Source organism: Phascolarctos cinereus, unplaced genomic scaffold (genome assembly GCF_003287225.1).
Source record: "Phascolarctos cinereus isolate Bilbo 61053 unplaced genomic scaffold, phaCin_HiC Scaffold_4;HRSCAF=312, whole genome shotgun sequence".
Classification (NCBI taxonomy): Eukaryota; Metazoa; Chordata; class Mammalia; order Diprotodontia; family Phascolarctidae; genus Phascolarctos; species Phascolarctos cinereus.
Window position 1 is genome coordinate 267245842 of NW_027555847.1, and position 13454 is coordinate 267259295.

The following is a 13454-nucleotide window of genomic DNA, read 5'->3' on the forward strand; positions in this document are numbered from 1 at the left end:
TTCTCTCCTTTCTCAGCTAAAATACCAGGGAAAAGTTGTCTATACTCATTGCCTCCAATTCTTTCATTCTCTTCTAAACTTTTTGCAATCTGGCTTATAACCTCATCACACAACTGAAATTGTTCTCTTCAAAGTTACCAATTGTTGGAAATGAGGCCTTAGACATCCTCAGAAAACAAAACTAAGCTCTGAGTGAGTGAAGGATCATTTATTGTGTTCTTGCAAGAGCGGGCACAACTCCAAGAGAGAGTGTGCCAGGTACAGAAGCAAGAGTAAGCTTTATACTGTTAGAATGTCTCAACTCCTCCCTTCCAGCCCCAGATTGGTCAGTTCCCTTCCGGGTTACAATTTTACATGTCTACCCATCCCATGTTCGCTAGACATGCATTGTCATACAACCCATGATGTGTTAATGAGGCTCTAATTTTATTCAGGGTGCGCTGCTTAATATTATATTAGCTAGTTAAGCATGCATAGTTCAAGAAGCCCCTGCCCTTTGTCCTACTTGAGGTCGGTTGAAACCGGTTCTGCCCTCCAGAATGAAAAGCAGGAACTTTGGAGTCTATTTTCAGAGACTAGGGTCTTTCTCATTGGCTGCCCCTTCCCCTGTTTTCCGGTTGTTGCAAGATTTCACAAGCTTGCTAGAACAATGCAACTTGCTAATGTTGTAAAATGTCAAAGGTTATCTTAAATTGTGGGAGCATGATACCTTGTCCCTTACACAATCATCTTAAAATTGCCAAATCTAATGGACTCTGCTCAGTCCTTATCTCTCTTGATCTCTCTATAGCATAAGATACTTGATTGTCTTTGATTGCCTTCTCCTCCTGGACCCACTCTATTTTCAGGTTTTTGTATGTGACATAGTTCTCCCTTGGTTCTCCTCCCACCTGTCCAAACCGTGGGTATTCTCCAGGCTCTTTCCTGAGCCCTCATCTCTTTTCTGTTGTTTCTCATTTTGTGACCTCATCAGCTTCCTGGGATTCAATTACCAACTAACTATATACAATTACTTTTGAATCTATACATGTCAAGCTCAAGTTTCTCTTCTAATTTCTAGTCTCACATCACCAATTGCATACTAGAAATTTCAAAATGGATGTCCCAAAGGAATCTCATACTCAAGATGTACAAAAGAGAATATTTCTCCCCCAAACCCACCCATCTCCCAAACTTTCCTATCATTCAAGGACACTACCATCCTTCTGAAAGTCACCCAGGATTTGCAAACCCAGAGACATCCTTAACTCCTCACTCACATTCATCTGACATATTCAGTTTCCAAATCTTGTTCCTTCCCCACAGCATTTCTCACACACATCTCCTTCCCTCCACTCACATAGGCATCATCCTAGTTCAAGCTCTCATTACCTCTTACCTACTATAAAACTGGTCTTACTGCCTTAGGTCTCTCCTCACTTCAATTCATCTTCCACACAGCTAACAAAGAGGTTTCCTGGCTGGAAAATGAAGGTCACACAGTAGAAGTAATACCTCCTACTTAAGTGTCCTTGGTTAAGAGGTGGACTGGGAGAACAGAATGCCACAGTAAATGGAAAAGAATGCACAGAATCTTAGTTCTAGATTCCTTCTCTCTCTCCTTTTCTTCATCCTTTTAACTGTGGGATTCCATATGGGTCAGTGCTTAATGATCTAATATTTTCTCTCTAAATATTCTGTTCCTTGGAGGATAATTTGTTTGTTCTTATGGCTTCCACTATTCATAAATCTAAATCATCTACCATCCCAACCTGTCACTTGAGTCTCCAATTGCCTATTGGATCTATCCCCTACAATAACTTAAAATGCAGAATGCAATAAACTATGAACTGATTATCTTCTTATCCAAACTGGCTTTTCTTCCCAAATTTCCTTCACTATTCTTCCAGGTACCTGAGTTTAAAATCTTGGTATCCTCTTTGACTATCTTCTTTCTTTCATCTCTAACATCCAAACTATAACAAAGTTCTTTTAATTCTTTAAAATATTTCTTGTAATTCCATTCTCTTCCATTTCCTAAGAGGTCATTTAGTCCAACTCATACCTAAACAAGAATCCTCTGTATAACACATTCTATAAGTAGAACATCCAACCTTTCATTGAAGACTTCAGAGAGAGGCAATCCACTACCTCTCATGAAAGTCCATTTCACTTTTAGATATTTCTAATCATTAGGAAGTTTTTTTCTTATGTCAAGCCTAAATCTGCTCCTCTGTAACTTCTATCTATTACTCCTAGCTTTGTCCGAAGCCAAGTAGAATATCTAATTCCTATTTGATACAGCAGTCCTACAAATACTTGAAAACAACCATCATTCCCATTCCTCTTTCCTTGATGCTTTTTCTTTGCAGGCTAAACATCCCTACTTCCACAGTTCCTTCAACCAATTATACAGCTAAATTTCCACTTCTTTCAATTGACCCTTACCATCTTAAGGTCATATCAAGGTTCACTATCTTGGCCACCCTCCTCTGGTCATTCTTCAATTTATCAATAGCCTTCCTAAAATGTGGAACCCAGAACTGAACACTACACATGTACTGAACAAAGCAGGATCCATCACAATGATTAACCTGAAGGCACTCTCTTATGTCAGGCTAAGACTTAACTAGCCTTTTTGGCTACAATATCACAATGCTGACACCCTAGTGTGCTTATAGACTACCAAGACCCCCAAATCTTTTTCAGACTAACTATAATTTAGCCTTGCACCCAACATTTTGTACTTGTGAGATTGGTTTTTTAACCCAACTGTAAGTTTATTTACATTTTTAAATTTTTCACTTGATTAAATTCAGCACAATAATTTTGCTTATCAAGATTTTTTTTTAATCTTGTTATCTAATGTGCTAGCTATCCTTTCCAGTTTTTGGCGATCTGAAAATGTAATGAGCGTTTCATCCACGTCTTCTTCTACATACTGAATCACTGATAAGGAACAGGGACTACACCTGTGATTTCACTGGTACAGAGCAAGATCTAAAAATGGTTTTTACATTTTAAAACCAAATTTTATCATATTTAAAAATGCAAAAAAGCATTCTTAACTCGTGGGCCATACAAAAACATGCAGCAGGCCAGATCTGGATCTCAGGACATAATGCACAGAGTACTGCAAGGATGAAGAAATACCTTCTACCAATGCACGTTGACACCTTCTCTACAACTTGTATTCTAAGAGTTGCCCACGACACTGAAAGGATAAGGAGAACTTGAACCCAGGTCTTTAACTCAAGTCATTGGTAATAATAGTAAACAGAAAAAAAAAAAGCAAGCACACAACTCTGGGACATTCTAGTAGAGAAATTCTCCCAAGTAGATACTGAACTATTAATGATTACTCTTTTGGTTTAGTCTTTCAACTGATTCTGAATCTAGATAATGGTACTCATCTTCTCATTTTCCCCATAAAAATGGCACAAAAAATGCTGTCATATGTTTTGCCAAAATCTATGTAAACTACATTCATACCACCTCCTTAATTTACCAGGCTATAAACCTTGACAAAAAAAGAAAACAAAATTAATCTTGCATGGCCCATTTTTGATGAAGCCACGCTGGCTCTTTGTGATGACAACTTCCTTTTTTAGATACTTTTAATTCTATAATTTTTCCAAGAGTCAAAGTTGAACTCAATTGCCAACAGTTTATAGACTCTATTTGCCTCCTCTTTTGAAAAATAATACATTTCTCTTTCTCCAGTCCTATAATATCTTTCCATTCTTCAGGATCTTTTAAAGATCACTGACTGTACTTTAGCAATGAGGTTTTTCAGATCTTTTAGTATCCTGTGATATGACAGTTCATCTGAGTCTAGTGACTTGAACTCATCAAGGAAAGATAAGCAAGTACTCACTATACCTTCTTACTTATCCTAGCTATCAACTCACTATTAGCCATTTTTATTCAGTGCTTTCTGGAACAAAAAGTTTTGTATTTGGGAGAATGACAGCTGAGTTTTTACTGATTTTTTACTATACATTAAAGAATATACCCAAACCCTTCAAGCTACCAGTTTCAATCTGAGATTTAATGCTCCTGACATTTTATACCAGTCACTTCCCAATATACCCCCCCACACACAGGCCTTCCATATACTCTTCCTTGTTATTTAAAAAAAAAAAAAGCTAAGCAAAACAACTACATTTGCAACATTCTAAAAGGTATGTGGAAAGATGGGTGGGAGGCAAAGTGTTTCTCCAAGACCATGTTTTGTCTTAACACTATTCTTATAGGACAGTGCCACTGTTGCCAGCTTTTACTTTCATCTTCTATACATAATCTTTAACAAATTAAGTTGATAAATGTGTTTCTTGTATACCCAACATCAGCTCCTTTAGGAAAATCCCCCTTTTCATCCTCAGTGAATTGTTGCTCTTTGTATGTTTAGACTTTTATTCTTGAACACTCCTGATCCTCTCTGGTATCAATTTCTCTACAGAATCTATAATCTGTGGTATCCTACCAAATCTTGTCTCTGAATATCTTGAAATAAGCTCTCCTAAAATCAAGGAGGTATGGACAGACTAGGTCCACATTTCATCTCTATCACAAATATAAGACAGAATGATCATATTACCTTAAGTTTCCCTTTATTTCTGTCAGCAACCATTTCCTCCCTATGGGTGAGAATTACATCCATAAGCAGAAAATCCCTTCAGAGAGGCAATGTGGCATAGAGAAGTAATGTAATACAGCAGAAAGAGCAGTAGCTCTAGCATCAGAAGATATGGGTTCAAATCCTGCCTCTGATGCCTACTACCTAAGTGATCTTAGGCAAGTCACTTAACCTCCTTAGGCCTTTTGCTTATCTATAAAAAAAAAAAAGGGAGATTAGAGTAGATGGCCATTGGCAGTTCCTTTCAGTTCTAAAGCTTTAATACTACAATTCTACTACCTCTTGAAAAATAAAATTATCATCAAGGCAAACAAAAAAAATCATCAATAATTTTACTTCTGGCAAGGAGAGAGCTCCAAGAAATGTCCATATAATGCTATTCCTACTACTACATCATGACTGTGCCAGATCTGTTGCCATTTTCTTGAAGTCCTCATTTCTTTTTTCTTTCTATCCAGGTAGTCTGTCACATTTTTCAATGACAGTAATACTCCTGTTTCAGCTTCCATTGATCTTCACCCAATGTTTTCCATTATGCATACCTGGCTTTGGTTGACTTCCTCACAAGGGTATGCTTTCTAAGTACACAACACTACTCATTGTAGCGCCACGTACAGCTACTACCCTGTTTCTTCTGAGTAGGATATACCCCTCCAGAGCTATATTCTAGTCATGGCACCCATCCCACCAAGTCTCCATGACATCTATGAGTTCAAATCTATCTAACTGTACTAGAATATCTAGATCACTTCTTGTTATTCATACTTTGTAAATCTGTGGAAAGACCTTTGAGGTCATGGGTTTTATTACTGGCTTCTTTACTGGATTTTGTGTCCTGTGAACTTCTAGGTGACTCCACTGTTATTCCAGTGGTATAGTATGGTATCTAGCTTGACAGTTACACATAAACAGTTTTCACCTCTCCCTTGTCTTTACTAGCATTTGTTAGGTATGCTCCATCCTTAGCCAAGAGCCTTAATTTCTCTCAATTACTACAAAATTCTCTCAGATGACTTCTATGGACTCCATTATCTTTTTCTCTTTCTTTTACTCAGATATATTCTTCATACTGCCACCTAACTAATCTATTTGAAATGATACTTTATAATGTTACTTTTGGATTAAAAATCTACAATGGTCCCCTACTGATTCCCACACCAAGCCCAAATTATCCTACCTGAATTTAAGGTCACTCACAATTTGGCCTCAGCCTATCAATACAAATTTATATTCCAATTAACATACTGGATATGAACCTACTATTCTAATGAGTTTTAGTATAATATCATGCTTACAGATTTTTCCTCCTACTTAGAATGCCTTCTAATCCCATCTGCCTACCCACATCTTAAGCATTCTTTAACTATCACCACCTTCGATAGGCTTTTCTTCACTTTTCTCTAGCTATGCCATTTGCTAATCTGAAGTAGGTTAAACTCCTAAATGTTAGTTATATCTTCCCAAGACTCTAGCTGAAAATATAGTCAGAAGGTGGATGGAGGTGCCAGTCTGGGTCCAGCAAGCTGAAAGGTCAAACTTACTTTAGAGCAAGGGTACTTAAGTTGGGGTCTGTGAACTGAAAAAAAACGTGATAACTTGTATTTCAATATAATTGTTTTCCTATGTAATACTATGTATTTTATACATTTAAAAATATTATTCTGAGGTGTCCATAGGCTTCACCAGTTTGACAAGAGGATCCATGGCACAAAAAAGTTTAAGAACCTCTGCTTTACAGGTAGGTAACTGTTATCTTAAAGAATTCCCTTTATCTAGCCAATCATCCCTTTTCTATCAACATTTCCCACCAGGCTGTTGTTCTAGACTTCATCATGGTCTCCAGAAAGTTGTCATCCTTCAAGATAACACCAACTCTGAAAATCACACCTGGTGAGTACCTCCACCCTTGGAGTCCCCCCTCCATGCCTCTGATTGGACAGCGTAGACATTGGAGAGCTCCCCTATCTGGGGTTTTCTTGGCAAAGATATTGGAGTGGTTTGCCACTTCCTTCTTCCTTTTACAGATGAGGAAACTGAGATGAGCAAAGATAGGAGTCTTCCTGACTTCAGGCCCAGCTGCACCACCCAGCCTCTTACTTGGTCAGCTCTCCCCATCCCACATGCCAGATCTCTTATGTAGCAATACTAGCCTACCTGCTGTTCTGAACACACAGCATTTCATCTCCCATCTTTATTCCTTTGCATTAACTGTCCCTCATGCCAGGGCATTTCCTCTTGGAATCCCTGATTTCTTTCCAGGCTCAGCTTAATACACATCATACATCATGTATATATATAATATATAATACATATCTCACACAGCATGTATACATAATACACATACAACACGGGGGGGGGGGTGGCCTAAGTGGCAGTGGATAGAGAGGACCTCAGCTTAGATCCAGTCTCAGACACTCACTAGCCGTGTGACCCTTAACTTAACCCTATTTGCCTCAGTTTCCTCATCTGTAAAATGAGCTGGAGAAGGAAATGGCAAACCACTGCAGCACCTCTGGCAAGAAAACCCCAAATGGAGTCATAGAGTTAGACCCGACAGATCAACAACCACCACACAGTGTGTATTTAAATAGAATACATATTACATGCAGTGCATATATAATACAGAATACATACTACAGTGTGTAATATAGCATGCATATCGCACAGTGTGATACAATACATATCAGCATGTATATATAATATACATACCATACAGTGTGTATAAAATACCGAATACGTATCACACACAGCGTTATATCACACAAACATACGCAGAGTTCCAAAGCACTGCTTAAAAACTAAACTAAGACTTTTGGGGGGAGGGTGCGCGTGGGCGCGTGTGTAGACACAAAACGGAGGGGACGGCCGACTCCGAGAGGCCGCCGCGGACGCCGGCCGGGGTCCTCGACGTCCCGCGCTAGGCTCTTTGCAGGACAAGCCCCGCCCCCGCGTTCTCCGCCACGCGCCGGCCCCCCGGGCTCCGGGCCTAACCCCGAGCCTCGCATCCTGCGGCCTCGGAGCGGGCCTTGCCCGTGGGCCTCGAGGGCACAACCGCCCCGTCCCCACTCACTCGAGCCTCTTTCCGGTAGCGAGGAGGTCGCGACCACGACGCGCGCAGATACCGCTGGGTGGCGTCGGTTTCCCTGCTCTCCTCAGCCATCCCGATTGGCCGGCCAGTCCGCCGAAGCGACCACTCCTCCCCACCGCGTCCCTCCCTCCCGGCTTCATCCTTGGTAGTTGGTTGGAGGGGGACTGGTAGGAGAGCTGAGAAGGCTGAAGAAAGTCGCGCGTGCGCGCTAAGTAGGAAAAAAGGGGAAAGGGGAAGGTGGATCACCGCGGCGGTTGTGCGCAGGCGCGCTGTGTGGGGGCGGGGCAAGCAAGGGGGCGGGGCGGAAAGGAACGGAGATGTGGGGAGGGGTGGGGAAAGCATAGGTAGTCAGGGGAAGGGTCTGGGCGGGAGGGGGCGGGCCGGGGTGTGGTTAGAGAGCTCCTGAAGAGCCACCTCCGAGGTCCCGGAGCTGGCTGGGAGCAAACCGAAATTGAAAGTCGTAGCCGTGGTGGCGACTGACCGAGGCGGCGCTGACCACCGGCGCGGGGAAGTGTCCCCAGCGCACGGAGCCAGGTAAGCACCCGCCCCTGCCCCCGCCGGCAAGTGGCCATCCCACCCCCACCCCCATCTCCAGGGATACCGGCGAGCCGGGAGCCGCCCCGTGGGCTCCCCGGCTCGGGGTCTCGGCCGCTCGGTCCCTGGGCTGGGGATGCCCCCGGACCTGACTCCTCCTGGGGCTGGGGGTGATTCCCCGCCCTCTCCAGACCCCCCCTGCAGTCCCGGGGCTGCCGTTCCTGGAGGGGGGGTACGGCCAGGCCCGGCTGGGACTCCCATTCAAGCAGCTGTCTACCTGGGGGGCCGGACGTGCCCCTCTCTCCGCGGTGCCCGCATCTCCCCCGCGCCTTGCTTGGCCTGCGGAGGGCGGTTCCCACGCACAGTTAAATTGCCCCTGGCGCCCCCCTCCCCAGCCTCGGGGCTCCAGGCTGCGAAATTGTCTTTGGGTGTAAACTGTCAGCGGGCTGGGACCGGGGTGGGGGCGGGGGGAGGGGTTATGGCCTTGAGTCTGAAGGGGGGGCGGGGGGAGTTGTGTCTCGAGTCTGAATTTGGGGGAGTTGTTGCCCTTGAATCTGATTAGGGAGGTGGAGAGTATTAACCCCCTTCGGGTCTGAATTGGGGAAAGCAGTTGCCCCCTGGCATCGTCTCTACTTAAGAGAGGAAATATATCGAATCGAAATACTGTGCAGATTTCATAATGTAGCGGCTGAAAAGGCTTACGTTCTGTTAAGTAGCCTCTTTGAGACAATGGTTTTAAACTTAAGGTTCAGGTGAGGGAGTGGCGGGTAACAGACGTAATAATTAAGACCTCTAAGTCTTACAGTAAGGGACCTTTAGCATTAACCCTCCCCTAATGCGTATAAAAATGGGAGCCGAGCCTGGCACAGAAGTAAGCGCTTGATGTATTTATCGCTTGTTGACCGAGCCAAGGCACATGAAGTGACTTTCCTCGAAATCACGTTAGTAGTAAGCAGAGGGAGGATGAACCAGTTACAAGTGAACTGATTTGTATTCCGCATTCGACCTATTAATTTTTGTGTTGGGGTTTGTTGGCACGCGTTGAATTTAGCTGTTTGGATTGTTGGGTCCCTTATTGTAAGTTTTCAATCTCTCGAGGCCAAAAAGTTTTTAAAGTTCTCCATGCAATGTAACCTAGTACTTCTTGGGTATTTAGCGAATGTATATTGAACTAGATGCAAAGAAAGTGAATTGATTTTTATTCCCTCTTGTATGGCCTCTGCACTTCTTAGACTCCACTAATTACTGTATTGTGTTAGGATTTGTTGGTAGGACTAGAATTTGGCTGTAGGGATTGTGTTGGGTTTTTCTTCCTACGATTTAAGTCTCTTGAGACCTGAGACTAAAATTTTTAAGTTCTCTATGCCATATGAATTAGTATATCTTGTGTACTTAGTGAATGTGAGGCCAAAACCAAAAACACTCACAAACTGCTTTAAACAGTGACTTTGTATTTGAAGTGCCTCTGTTGATAAATCTTTAGGCAGAAGATCCTACTGTCACAACAATTTGACTTTTTTCATAGAGTTTTAGAGCTGGAAGAGTACTAAGAGATCCTTTAGTTCCTCATTTTATTGATGAGGAAACAAGGTTCCAACACAGGGGCTTGACAAAGGGTTAGAGGCAGTCAGGCTTTCAGAGTCTCAGTGCTCTTTCCACTAAACTGTGGCATTTCCAATATCTTGGCAATAAACAAATTTACAGAAAGAACCTGTTTATTGTACAGTGAATTATGTGTTATAGTGGTCAATCCCCAGGTTGTGACTGCACTTAAAATTTGGAGCTAGAAATGAGAAAAATGAAAGGCCTCAAAGAAAACCACATGAAATATGTCAACACGTTTTAGTGTTTTAGTTACTGTTTCTCCCTCTTAAGGAGTTCATTTAATGAGGAAGTTATTTAGGTTCTCACAAGGAAAAAATGAGTAGGAGTATACTAAAGCAGGGGAAGAAACTATCAGTTGCTAGTGAAATGTATTCCAGTGGCAGGTATTACCATAACTACATCTCAAATAGGAACTAAAAGTGCTAAAACTAGAACTTTAGTTATTTAACTAAAGGCAGAATAACTGGGACTTCATAGGTCAAGGAGATTTTACAAGTTATCTATTCCAACCCCCTTCACATCCCTCACCTTAAATATCAGGAAAATGAGGCCCAGAGAAGTAGTGGTTTGGGGACACAAGTGGTAAGTGGCAAAAGCTAATGGGATTTGAACCCAAGTCTTCTGATTCCAAATCCGCCCTCCCTTTCTTAACACCATGCTGCTTCCCAACACATAAGTTTTGCTTAAGAATATTAAGAATCAGTTGGCAGATACATAGAATGTTAGATCTGGGAGGGAATTCAGTCTAATTCCTCTCTTTTTATATATGAGGAAACTGAAACCCAAAGAGATTATTAATTGCCCAAAGTTAAGTAACAGAGCTGAATTGCTAATTCAAGTCTTATGACTCTACAGTACAGCACATTTGCCCTGATACCACACTTTCTCCCTTTGTTTTAATGACATTCAAAATTGAATTTTGTAAAGTGAAAAAATATTAATATGGGGAAATAGACCAAAGATTGGAAATGGAAGGGCCCTTAGAGGCCAATCTAATCTGTCTTAACTTTTCATTTTACAGATGAGGACACTGAGGCTCAAAACAGTTAAGTAATTTGCCCAGGGTCACACAACTAGCAAATAAATATTAGAGGCAGGGTATAAAACCAGAACTTTGTGATTCTAGGTCCAGCCCTCTATCCATTGCTAATAAGGAGCTGCTTGAGCCAAATGAGTAGTCAGTAGTAGAATATAGTAACCAATGTGAGGCTACAAGTGTACCAGGAGGCATAGGCTAGTCCCAGATTGACTTGGCAGTATTCCAACTGAAGTCACAGGCAGTGAGATATAAATGACTTTGTTATGGGGAGGAAGTTAGGGTTTTTAGGTTAAAAAAAATATTTTTCTTTTCATCTCTTTTCACCTTATAATACTTAGTCCTTAAGACAGTATCTAAAATTTCAGAATACCCAGCAAAACAGCTGGAGAGCTACTTGAGAGCTCAAATGCCAGGGATTTCAAATAATAGAGTAGTCTCAGACTTTGTATTCAGGTGTATGAAGCTTGCCAGGCCAGAGTTAAATTATTTCAGAGTCTGGAAGACTATTTGGACTTTTATGCCCAAGTCAAACTATTGTTGATTTCCATTTTCCTGCTACTTGAATGTCAGGGGTATGGAGCAAGAGGTAGCTTGTTGTAGACCAGCAGCCTTAGCAGCATTAGATGAGATTTCAGTTTCAGGGGGCAGCATTGTAAAGAAGACGGCAGCTATCTGTTATCCCCACTGCTTTACACCCTAGTCCAATTCTCCCAAAATCCAGTAGGGCCAAGTTCCTCTTTCTTGGTTTGTGATGAACAGAATTGCAGTTAAGTGCACTTCTACTTAGGCAGAAAGTAATTTCCCAACACTTTGGTAGGTAGGGAGTTCTGGGACAATTAGTATTTATGGCAAGTGTGATTGATATTTGGGAGTATGCTGGTGAGATAAATGAGCCCACACATCAGAGACACATTCTTGTTTCATAAAATGTAATATTGTGCTTTTACAAGTCGGTAGTAAAAAGTTAATGTTTAGTAGTTTTTGAGCATTAGATGTTAACAATATTTAGAATCCTTTCTCTCTGGGGCATTTTTCAGATTCCTTAACCCACAAGTCCCTGCTTACCCTTGCAAAATAAACTGGAGTGAGTGAGGTGTTAGAGTGAAGCAGAGCAAAGTCACTTGTAGAAGAAGGGGTAACCCTCTGACTATTGAGGGCTACCAACACGTAAGCTTTAAAACCCAGGTAACGCAGCCCTTTAGATTCATTTTTGTTTCTTAGCTGGACATGTGACTGACTGGTTAGCCACCTTATCTGTGACTTATTGGACTTTTTGGCTTTTATTCAGAAAGGGAAGTGAGGAGAGAGAAAAGAATGTAGACAAGTGAGACCATAATGTTAAATATGATTTTATCTCCTAAGGTTTTCAAGCTTCACAGTTGTTAAATTTCCAGTAATTTAAGAGGCTTCAGGTACATAGACCTTTCAGTTCTTTTACCCCCCTTTTCTTGATGTATTGCCCAGAAAACTGATCCACCCCCAACTAACTTTACATTTTGTTTAGCTCATAAAATGCTTGGAGATAGAGAACTGATTAACAAGGTTTTGACAGTCTTTGTGCTTCTATGTCAGTGACTGCAATTACTTTTACCTTACTAGAGAGAGAGAGAGAGAGAGAGAGAGAGAGAGAGAGAGAGAGATTGGCTGAGAGAGAGAGAAGTGAGATAGAATGGTTTAAAAAAAAAACAGTCCTCCAAATATTAATTGAAAAAAGTTTGGAAATCACTGCTTCAGAAATTTACTTGTTTTAGTGGAGTAGAAAGTGCTCTAGATATGGGACAAAGGATCTGGGTTCAAATCCTGCCCAACCATTTACCTGTGTGATCTTGGACAAATTAGTTTCTTTAGGTCTTAGCTTGGACTAGATGGTCCCTAAGGTCCTTTCAGCCATGATCTATGAGCCTAAAAACCTAATTGCCTGTGTATTGCCCATAATGATTTTTCCTAGGTCCGAGTAATAAGATTCAACCTAAAACTTACAAAATACTTCTTTCCTTCCAATAGCCCCTCCTTCCAATAGCCTTTCCTTCCAATAGGCAGGAAATACAAATTGAAACTGCCTTAAAATTGAAACTGCCAATTTATATAGCTCTTTTTGTATTTCTGTTGGCTGGAATCCAGCACTGATCTGGTTTAACAGTGATATAGAAATTCCAGAGAAGGAGGACAGTGTAGCAAAAGATTCCAGTCAGAAAACCTTGGGTTTGAATCTTGGCTTTGAGATGAGCTGTGCCACTGTGGTTAAGCCACTTCAGTTAGCATCTCTGAGCCTCAATTTCCTCATCCGTAAAATGTGGATAATACCAATTCTATCTTCCCCACAAAATTTTTTATTAAATAAAGACTATATAAATTTGTGAACTGTTATTTTTTGGAGGTGTAATTATTTCTTAATCTCAGAAGTGCCGCAGAGGCCTATAATTTAGCAAAAAAATTATGGTATGTTAGAGTGGATTGTGACTTCATTATTGTGGATATTCCCTTCCTTGATGCCTGCCCATACTGCATGATTCTTGACCACGTCCTTTTGTAAATCTACCATAGTGAGCTCAAACAATGTGCTGGGGACC

General features: G+C 41.5%; 1 protein-coding gene and 1 long non-coding RNA gene across 5 annotated transcripts in view; one reads left to right on the top strand and one right to left on the bottom strand.

Moving 5' to 3' along the window:
• LOC144456890 (uncharacterized) overlaps positions 1 to 7956 on the bottom strand; it is a 192437-nt gene extending 184481 nt beyond the window's left edge. Inside the window, exon 1 of the long non-coding RNA XR_013486088.1 lies at positions 7689 to 7956. This is a non-coding gene — a long non-coding RNA (uncharacterized LOC144456890). The remainder of the gene's footprint in view (positions 1 to 7688) is intronic.
• Positions 7957 to 8098: 142 nt separating this feature from the next.
• Positions 8099 to 13454, top strand: part of TDRD7 (tudor domain containing 7) — a 114721-nt gene continuing 109365 nt past the window's right edge. For all 4 annotated transcript variants that reach the window (XM_078153044.1, XM_021004472.2, XM_078153045.1 and 1 more), the window contains exon 1: positions 8099 to 8240. The gene's annotated coding sequence lies outside the window, so the exon portion shown is untranslated. The remainder of the gene's footprint in view (positions 8241 to 13454) is intronic.